The sequence below is a fragment of the Macrosteles quadrilineatus genome, unplaced genomic scaffold (genome assembly GCF_028750875.1).
Source record: "Macrosteles quadrilineatus isolate MER2022 unplaced genomic scaffold, UCM_ALF_1.0 Scaffold_3__2_contigs__length_128488019, whole genome shotgun sequence".
Taxonomy (NCBI): domain Eukaryota; kingdom Metazoa; phylum Arthropoda; class Insecta; order Hemiptera; family Cicadellidae; genus Macrosteles; species Macrosteles quadrilineatus.
Genome location: NW_026542596.1, coordinates 86051114 through 86060421, shown reverse-complemented (window position 1 = coordinate 86060421; position 9308 = coordinate 86051114). Strand labels below are relative to the sequence as shown.

Genomic DNA, 9308 nt, shown 5'->3' with positions numbered 1-9308 from the left:
TCGTGAATTTGTTCCATAGCTTATAATGTTGAAAATGTGGCATAGCTTATAATCAGTTATAAGCTATGCCACACTTTCACGAAAAATTATAAGCTATGCCACAATTTCTCTAAAACGTTATAAGGTATGACACATTTTCAGTTTCACAACTTATAATGGTCAAATAGTGGCGCAGCTTATAATTCCGATTCTGTTCTATAGCTTATAATCCTGATTTTGAGTCATACCTTATAATCCTGATTTTGGGGCATAGCTTATAATTGAAGAGAATGTTGCATTGTGGGAATGGCATCAGCTGCTCGCTTCAGTCAGGTCTACCATATACGATATTTTATGGTAGGATACGATAATTATTGTAATTGACCGTACTGACAACTGCGATATCGTAATTTATAATCTAAACATTTATTTATTTAAATGTTTTAAACGATTTTTATACGAGAAATGGCAACAATTACATGCTATATGACAATGAAAATGCAAGAAATATTTATAGTGAGAAGTTAAAAGATATGAAAATGAAGTGAAGGATAACGGCATTGAAAATTAATGAATCTTGTCAATAGTCCGGCTGGTGTTGACAGAAGATAAAGAAGAGGAACAATAATTATTATTATTAATAAATTGTAAACATCAAAAAATTCCAAAACTATTGAGGTGTTGAAATCCAGTAAGTTATGTTTTAATCCAATCCTGTTCCTAGGCCTTGTTATTCAAAGTAACAAAATGCAGTAGGCTATTATTTGCTTGAGTGTTATTAGGTTAAGTTAGTAGGTACAGTTGCCTAGCCTACTTAAGCTTAAGGTAGCTGTGACTCAAGTTACAGATTTCCTGTGACAGGCCTAAACAACTAACTTAATAAAAATATCAGTGAATGTATTCAACGGCTGCACTTTATTTTACGTCCTACACTCATTCGAATGAAAATATCGATTATTAGATTGTTTCATTTGATATATCGTTTGGTTAGTTAGGTTAGGTTAACCTTACCTAACTAACCAAATGATATAACTTATCTAATAATCGATATATCGATCGATATTTTCATTCGAATGAGTGTAGGACGTAAAGTAAAGTGCAGCCCTTAAGTTTACGTCCTACACTCATTTGAATGAGTATTAAGTATTCGAGTAGGCCTATATTCGATATAAGTAGGCTATCAAGTTTGTATCATTTGTGTAACCTTAGAAATGGTAAGCGTGATAATACTGAGCCAAGAGATTTAACTTGGGTAGGCCTACAGTTTCTTAACTGGGCTACGCTAACTTAAGTTAATATATTTTATTGAACTACAGTATTGAATTTAAAATATTGATTAATAATAGATATTTTAAAATATACCTATCTAAGTTTATTATAAAATTAAATTATAACCTAACTTAACCAACCAAACTTGCTGATGGTGAAAAAATCGCATGTAGGTTTACTTACTAATCGAATCGAGATAGTTTCAATAAAATTAGCGTAGCCCAGTTAAGAAACTGTACCCTTTAACTTATTCTACCATCAATACTGTTAATACTTTTCAATGAAATGGCGACGATTCATATTAGGTATTTTAAGCCAAGAATGAATGGAAATTTAGTAGTCTATAAAATAACTTACAATAGGCAACGTCACAAAACTTAAGTTAGGTTAATTTCACACAGTAAACAAGGCAGCAAACCATGCAGTTAACTTATGGCAAAAAAAAATGTAGGCTACCTAAGAAAATGAAATTGTGACACATACCTGAGTACATGGATAAAATTACAAATTAGGCAAGTAGGCCTATGGGTCAACTTTTTTCATATTAGCCCACCATACTTACAATTGATTGTAATTGGCAAAGGCAAATATCCTTGTATTATGTTTCTTTCATAACCTAAAATCAAATGAAAATTCGGTTTGAAGGTGTAAGGCGGGATAAATCTGAATGAGTTCGCGAACTAGCATGATCGGGCCATGGGACCGGGTTTTAATGAGTTCTATGCAGAGAAGGGGCCTAGGCCAAAAAATGGGGTTTTCTCATTTTTTACCCTTAAAACACAAAATTTATCAATTATTCTCTAGACCTTTCTAAAGAAATTAAAAAAAAATAATATGTCATCTATGTATCGTGTTGTGTATAGTGGAGTCGTGGATTAGTTGTCCGCTTAACTGTGTGTGTGTGTGTAAGTGTTCGCATAAAAAACTCAAGCTAACCGTTGCACCTATAGTGTTAAAAAATTGCACGAATCTTAATTATGACACCAATGGAAAGACACCATAAAATTTAGATGATTCCGTTCAGTAGTAATTATAAAACCCTCAAAATACATTTTTAAATTTGTCCCATAAGAATAACATTAGAAGCTACCTTCTTCTACTTTTTATTTGTTTATGTTTTGCGACCAACAAAAAGCTTAATTTATATTTTAAACCATATATATATATATATATATATATATATAGGCTATATTTATTTTTATAAATCAAACTTGATAGCTTTATTTTATAGTAAGCTATTAATGTTTTAATAAAAAACACACTTTATTAGTTCCACCTGGGTAATGACACTTGGGTCCGAGAGAACCAGTGGCCTTCGAGTTTTTAAGTTTTTATCTACCAATCCAAATATTTGTACAAAGAAAATATGCCCTACCTTGAGTCATTAGTTCTATATTCTTTTACTTTTAACAAGAAGTAGGCCTGAATGATGTACACTGCCTATTTTTGTTCCAGGTAAATTTTCTTGTAAAGCTTGGAGCATTGCAAATGTTTGGTGTTAATGTATGAGAGTACTTCACATGTAAACAATATTGATGAAGTTGTCTGCTTATTTGGGGCCAAATAAGAAGGAGAGAAATTTTCTTGGAAAAGAATCGAAAGCAATAAAGATAAGTAAGTTTGGCTAAGTTATCAATAAGACTTAGAAGCATTTTCAGTCCTTGTTTAACATTAACACGTTGACTGCTAACGCCGACTCTAGTCGGCGTCGCTAGCACTTCAATGTGGCGCGCGCCAACAAAAGTCGGCACCAGACCAACAGAAATATATTGAGTCAGTGTGAGCTTAGCCTCAGACGGAGACGTTATAATCGTTGCCAGCCTGCCAGCTTAGAATGCGAGCTTTACTTTGGTGTAGGTTGATACTAAAATTTCCTGTAAAATCCTGTCTGGCAATGCTTTTGTCCCGGTTTCGGGGATTTTTTCTCTTCAACCCACATTACAAAGACACTGGATACGGATCCGTGCAGTGCTGCTACCTTTGGGTGTTTCAGTGAACTACATCCACTCTCGGGGTAACGCAGCACAGTCACCACTGCTCTTTTGTGATTCGTCAGACTGAAATATTTGAATGCCAATTGCGTTCGCTGATTCGGTTGCGTGCCGGGGCTTCGCCCGCCACTTGGGAGCGCCTGTACGTTGTTTTCAGCAGTCATCGTGTTAACTTATGATGTGCTGTGGCGGTTAAGTTTTTATATTTGGAAAAAAAATACACTTTAATCAACTTACAGCACTGTTCAAGTTTCAGAGTTACCTACCTATGGTGACAGAATAATACAAGGCATGTTGTTTAAGTAAGTACTGTTTTTAAATTTCTCCGTTTCAGTGCTGCGATTGGCATTTTGGACATTTGTGCTGTGTATGTGGATGTATTGGCAAGTCTGCGCTGGAAATTCGGCACAAATCGGCTGTGTTTACATCCGGTTTTAAAGTGCTAAACGTGTGAAAGCCATTTAAATTCATTGACAGATTAGTGAAGTGTATGGGGAGAAAATTATGAGTAGCGGAATGGTACCTACGCAGGTGGGTAAGGGCATTTAAAGATGGCCGCACCAACGTTCATGAGGAGCAACGCACAGGGTGGCCATCTGTCAAATTGTCATGGTGATTTCCAGGATGTGAATCCGTTATCTTCGGAACCGGAGACTTACGCTGTACAACTACACCAGTCTAAATATGTGGAAAGACCAAGTTATTTGTTTATAGTTTATTGCCCCCACACAACTGGTAACAATAAAGTAGTTTCACATCTTTTTGTGGTAAAAAATGTTAATACCAGCACAGAATTAAATTAGTTATTTTTACCCAACACCCATTAAACCTTAGATACATCGATTGCTCATACGTAGGAGCTTGAACAAAAACGATCATACTAGTTTGATGAGACACCGTCCTTGTCAGATCATGTGAAATGAGAAAGGCTACTATCTTACTAATATTATAAATGTGAAAGTTTGTGTGTTTGTTTGTTTGTTTGTGTGTTTGAAGTTCAATCACATGTTAATTACTGGATGGATTGGGCTCAAATTTGGCATGATGATAGCTCACATTCACGATTAACATAGGTATAGGCATATTTTTATCTCAAAAATCCTTTCGGGCTCCGCCCCAGTGGCTCTAGAGTTTCCCATGTTAACCTTATGAGTACTCATATTAAAATGGAATTAAAGAATTTAGTCAGCTGTTTCAACTAAAAAGGTTGGTTCTATGATATGCAAAGGCATTAAAAGTTATAAGATTTACCAACAGGATGCAGCACTATTATATTTTTTTCATTTATGAAAACAGCTAATTTGAGCTAAGCAGCAACAAAAAACTGTGATACACAATGATATAACTGTCTGTTTACAGTTATGTTTATGTTTTTAATTTCACGAATAATTTGTGATATTTTGTGAATCTTTAATAATTAATTTATTTTTTTTTTGTTTGGGTGAAGTGGTAGAACATTATGGCTATGGTAGATGAGTAATACTATAGTCGTAGACAATAGAGTAAATATAGACTGTCAAAGAAAGGTTTTGCGATCTGCCGCTAGAGCGTTTTTGCTGTTCGATATCAGTTATCGGTATTCGATTCAGTGTCGTCGTCGACTACTCGCCAGCTGTTACCAGCACTACCACTCTTGCAAACGAAATGATTACTATTCGCTATTGTCGACTTCTGCAATCGTGTCAAAATCATGAACATCTTCCGCGGCTGTGTAGACATCATCATTGAATACGAAACGTCATCGTCGTCCACGATTGCAGAACATCTTCAGCGGCCGTATATACAATCGTCTTGCGCGATCTCAGAAAAGACGTGATCATTTTTCCCGTGGTCCGTGGTCACGAAAACGTCGTCTAGCACAGTCGCGGTTTAAGAACATCTCCCGCGGTCGTGTAGACACATCATCGTCTTGCGCCATCACAGAAACGTGATCGTTGTCTAGCGCGATTGAGGTAAAAATCATGAAATTTACCGACTTTGATATCAAAATAAAGACTAAATCCCAACTTTTCCAGACCATTTTGAAATTCAATACTAATACCTGACTTTCCCGTTTTCCCCGACTACTCGACATCCTGGTTAAATTTTATTTTGACCTTGCAAATATAAAACAAAACCTTCCAATAAACCACTTCCTAAAATTATGGATTAATAAAGAAAAACTTTGAATCATTGTAATGGAACTACAATAGTATAACAAATATATGTTTAAAAAAATACAATAAAAGATGGCATTTAAATTAATTTATTGCTTAATATTAAATAAGTCAATAAACTCCAATTCTGGGGGATTCCTCCAAAGTTGGCAACACTACTCCCAACTACCAAGTTGTTATGGAAACGGTCGCTAGCACTTGATGCTGCAGCGGCGTGCGCCGTAACTACACATTACCCCTGGTGGTCGGCGCCGGAATATACGCTAACCGCAGCACAGCTGGCCACTCTACTCCTGCCCAGTATGGTCAGACCAACTAGCATATGATTTTATATGATGAAGCCGTACTTGGGCTACCGCTGTATGGTTTCATCATGACATGTATTTCAATCATTCACTGGGTTATAATTTGTATGTATTTGAATAAATACATTTAATACTTAATTGATAAAAGACTATGAAAACCGTTTAGTGCTCTTTGGTGTTCTATAGTGCTATGGTGGACACAAGAGCGTAATCTGATTTGGTTCTACAGTACTTTACTTTACTTTAATTTTAATAGTAGCCTGCTGTTAGCAGGTTTGTGTTGTGCTGGGCAAGTGTGTGCAATATCAATGGAAAAATTATGTTGAATCCTCTCACCTTGTGCAAGGATCCTTTAAGTCAATCCCAATTTCTCTTGCAGCAAAGTCCAGGACAAATTAACCACCAAGCTAACAAGACACCCCTTTCTCTATTCAGTTCTGACTAGTGTACCTGTTGCTCGAATTCGAGCAATTGCGAAGCATTACAGGTGTTATTTTAAAACGAATAACGGTCATAATTTCCGATGACTTTATAAAAGTCAAGTCAAAGATTATGGAAATATTCACGATGTACACAACAGTTATATATAATCAAAATTGTTTGTTAATATCTTATCTTTTTTCAAAAGCTGATCTTGTTTTTTAGTGTTTTCTACAAATGTTTCCCACTCATAGCCCCATTAGGTTCTCTATAATAACGATTATAAATGGGAAAAAAAACATTATTTCTATTTCTTCTAATTCAGTTTAATTTTTAGAAGGCCTATATCAAATTGTCCAGGATTTCTCGTTTTTTTTCCATTGTAATAGTTACACCAACCCAAGTATCGTCTACGGATGCAATACGCCAAAGAATATCATCTACGTGCAACACACCTACGTACAATCTCCAAGAAGTGGTAAAAAAGGCAGAAACCAACCCACACAATAGACATAAGTTACTGTAACTCCATAAGAAATAATTTTTAGTGTTACTGGGATATTAGGATTATCCACTGATTTGGATTGCACATTATCACATTACAACATTACAACATTATATTGCAAAACATGACACGATGCAGAAGAAAATCGATTTTGAAATCAGGAAAAAACCTTTGCAAATACTTCATTTTGACAGATTCAGTAAATCACAATTTAAATATTAACAGCTGTTTCATTAAAAAGTAATGTAAAATTATACATATGGTCATAATGTAAACAAATCTGCTGAGGGGACTTTAAATGCCTCTGGGGCAGAGCCCCAAGGGAATTTACCTCGTCTCTCTTTTGATGGCTCATCTACAGACCAAGGCCTTTCTTTAGAGACCCCTACCAAGTTTGTACGCCCAGCCGTTCTCTGGAATTAGCTGTGACAAAAACCCGTTTTTCCCCCATAAGAATAATATGGGATGGGAATTTAAAGGCCACTGGGGCAGGGCCCCAAGGGAATTTACCACGTTTCTCTTTTGATGGCTCATCTACAGACCAAGCCCTTTCTTTAGACACCCCTACCGAGTTTCTACGCCCAGCCGTTCTCTGGAATTAGCTGTGACAAAAACCCGTTTTTCCCCCATAAGAATAATATGGGATGGGAATTTAAAGGCCACTGGGGCAGAGCCCCAAGGGAATTTACCACGTTTCTCTTTTGATGGCTCATCTACAGACCAAGCCCTTTCTTTAGACACCCCTACCGAGTTTCTACGCCCAGCCGTTCTCTGGAATTAGCTGTGACAAAAACCCGTTTTTCCCCCATAAGAATAATATGGGATGGGAATTTAAAGGCCACTGGGGCAGAGCCCCAAGGGAATTTACCACGTTTCTCTTTTGATGGCTCATCTACAGACCAAGCCCTTTCTTTAGACACCCCTACCGAGTTTCTACGCCCAGCCGTTCTCTCAAATTAGCTATGACAAAGTAAAACAGTTTCAAATTAATATATAGATAACAATTTTGAGTTATTGTTTATTTGTTTCAGGATATCATGACAGAAGAATGCAGAAGGGTTGCTCAGCTATTAACTTCGCCTTATAATCTTTATTTATTTCAATTGTGTTGTAAGAAGTATTTTTTAAACAGTAAAACTTTCTCCAATATATAGACTACCTATTATGATTCATTGTTGTGTTTTATTAAGGTCCCTACCCTTATCTAAAAAATATTTTATAAACCAAAATGTTTAATGCTCTTCGCCTATTATTCTTGATAAAACATTAAAATACACTCCATTATTGAGCCTAATCATTGATTTTCTACTTTAGAAAAAGTAAGTAACACAACCAAGACCAGTCCTTAAATAAAAGTACTTCATAATTATCCCAGTAAGACATAATGGATTTCCGAATTCCTCCCTAGGAGTTAATCTGCATCCGGACAACCAAATTTGTAAGATTATTATATTTAAAGAATAGGCTTGCTAATACAAATATTATGTTCAGTTATAACATTTTTCTCATTATCTATACATAAAATTGATTAAAATTGACCAACTTATACATACCGCTCCCGAAATTTCACGTCTTAGTTCAACCAAAATTCAATTTGTCCGTATTTTGGAAAAAAACTCATCCGTATTCTCTCTGATTCCTTAAGTGTTTTGTGTCTGACGTCCAATTGTAAGTAACTATATATTATTTATTGTATTAGTGTTATAATTACTCTTAGTGGGTCGTACAAGCCGTTACATTTTATGTTATGTTTTGTCATTTCCTGTTCTTGAGCACATGTTTTCAGATTCAGATACTAATAAGTACATTTTGTATCCATTTTGGTCTGATTAATTGGTATTGATACATAGTCAGTGATATTATCATTTTTTCTTGAGAAACTCAAGAACCACAACAGAGCATACGTAAAAAAATACTTGCAATCATAATTTTAAGAAATGCAGTTGATATAGTTAGTACACACGTTTAATTTAGGGCAATGCCATGGTGGAAGGAAAAAACATAGGTGTGCTATTCCCACAAATTCTGACGTCACTCGGATTGCAAACAAAAGATCACCTGATTGTAACTGTCAAATTAGTATGCATTTGTTTTGATTTGATTGTTATTGTTTTTATAATAATAAAAACAATAACAACCAAATCAAAACAAATACATATACTAATTTGACAGTTACAATCAGGTGATCTTCTGTTTGCAATCCGAGTGACGTCAGAATTTGTGGGAATAGCACACCTATGTTTTTTCCTTCCACCATGGGGCAATGCTATATTCATGGCATTATTTACTTAGCTGTGTACTTTTTATTTCAACAGCTGGTACAGTTTCCAATTAATTGATTGTTCTCAAGCTACACAATAGAACACTATTAATCTTTGAAAAATAAGTTTTGCAATCATGTCTAAGAAAATAGAACAAAAAAATAATGTTAAAAGCAGAGTGATGAGTAAAAACCTAGGGAAGAATACACCAACCTCAAGCTTACCAAAGAATAAAAAGTCAAAGCTTGAAAGTTCAACTGATTCAAAATTACCCGTTTTCTGCCATGCAAGAAAGACTCATAACTGCTGTGTTGATCAACCAGGTCCTGGATTAAAGAAGCATCTCTCAACACTTGGAAGAAAATCTGTCTCTCTTGTTGATCTAACACCAAACACTCAGAAAATTAAAGTCAAATCGGGAA

The 9308-nt window shown here is 35.4% G+C and overlaps 1 long non-coding RNA gene across 1 annotated transcript; it reads left to right on the top strand.

The window, feature by feature from the left end:
- Positions 1–391: 391 nt before the first annotated feature.
- On the top strand, positions 392–7773 carry LOC128991165 (uncharacterized). The gene is made up of 3 exons (XR_008490605.1): positions 392–670; positions 2704–2862; positions 7657–7773. It is a non-coding gene; the product is annotated as an uncharacterized LOC128991165 (long non-coding RNA).
- Positions 7774–9308: the final 1535 nt, after the last annotated feature.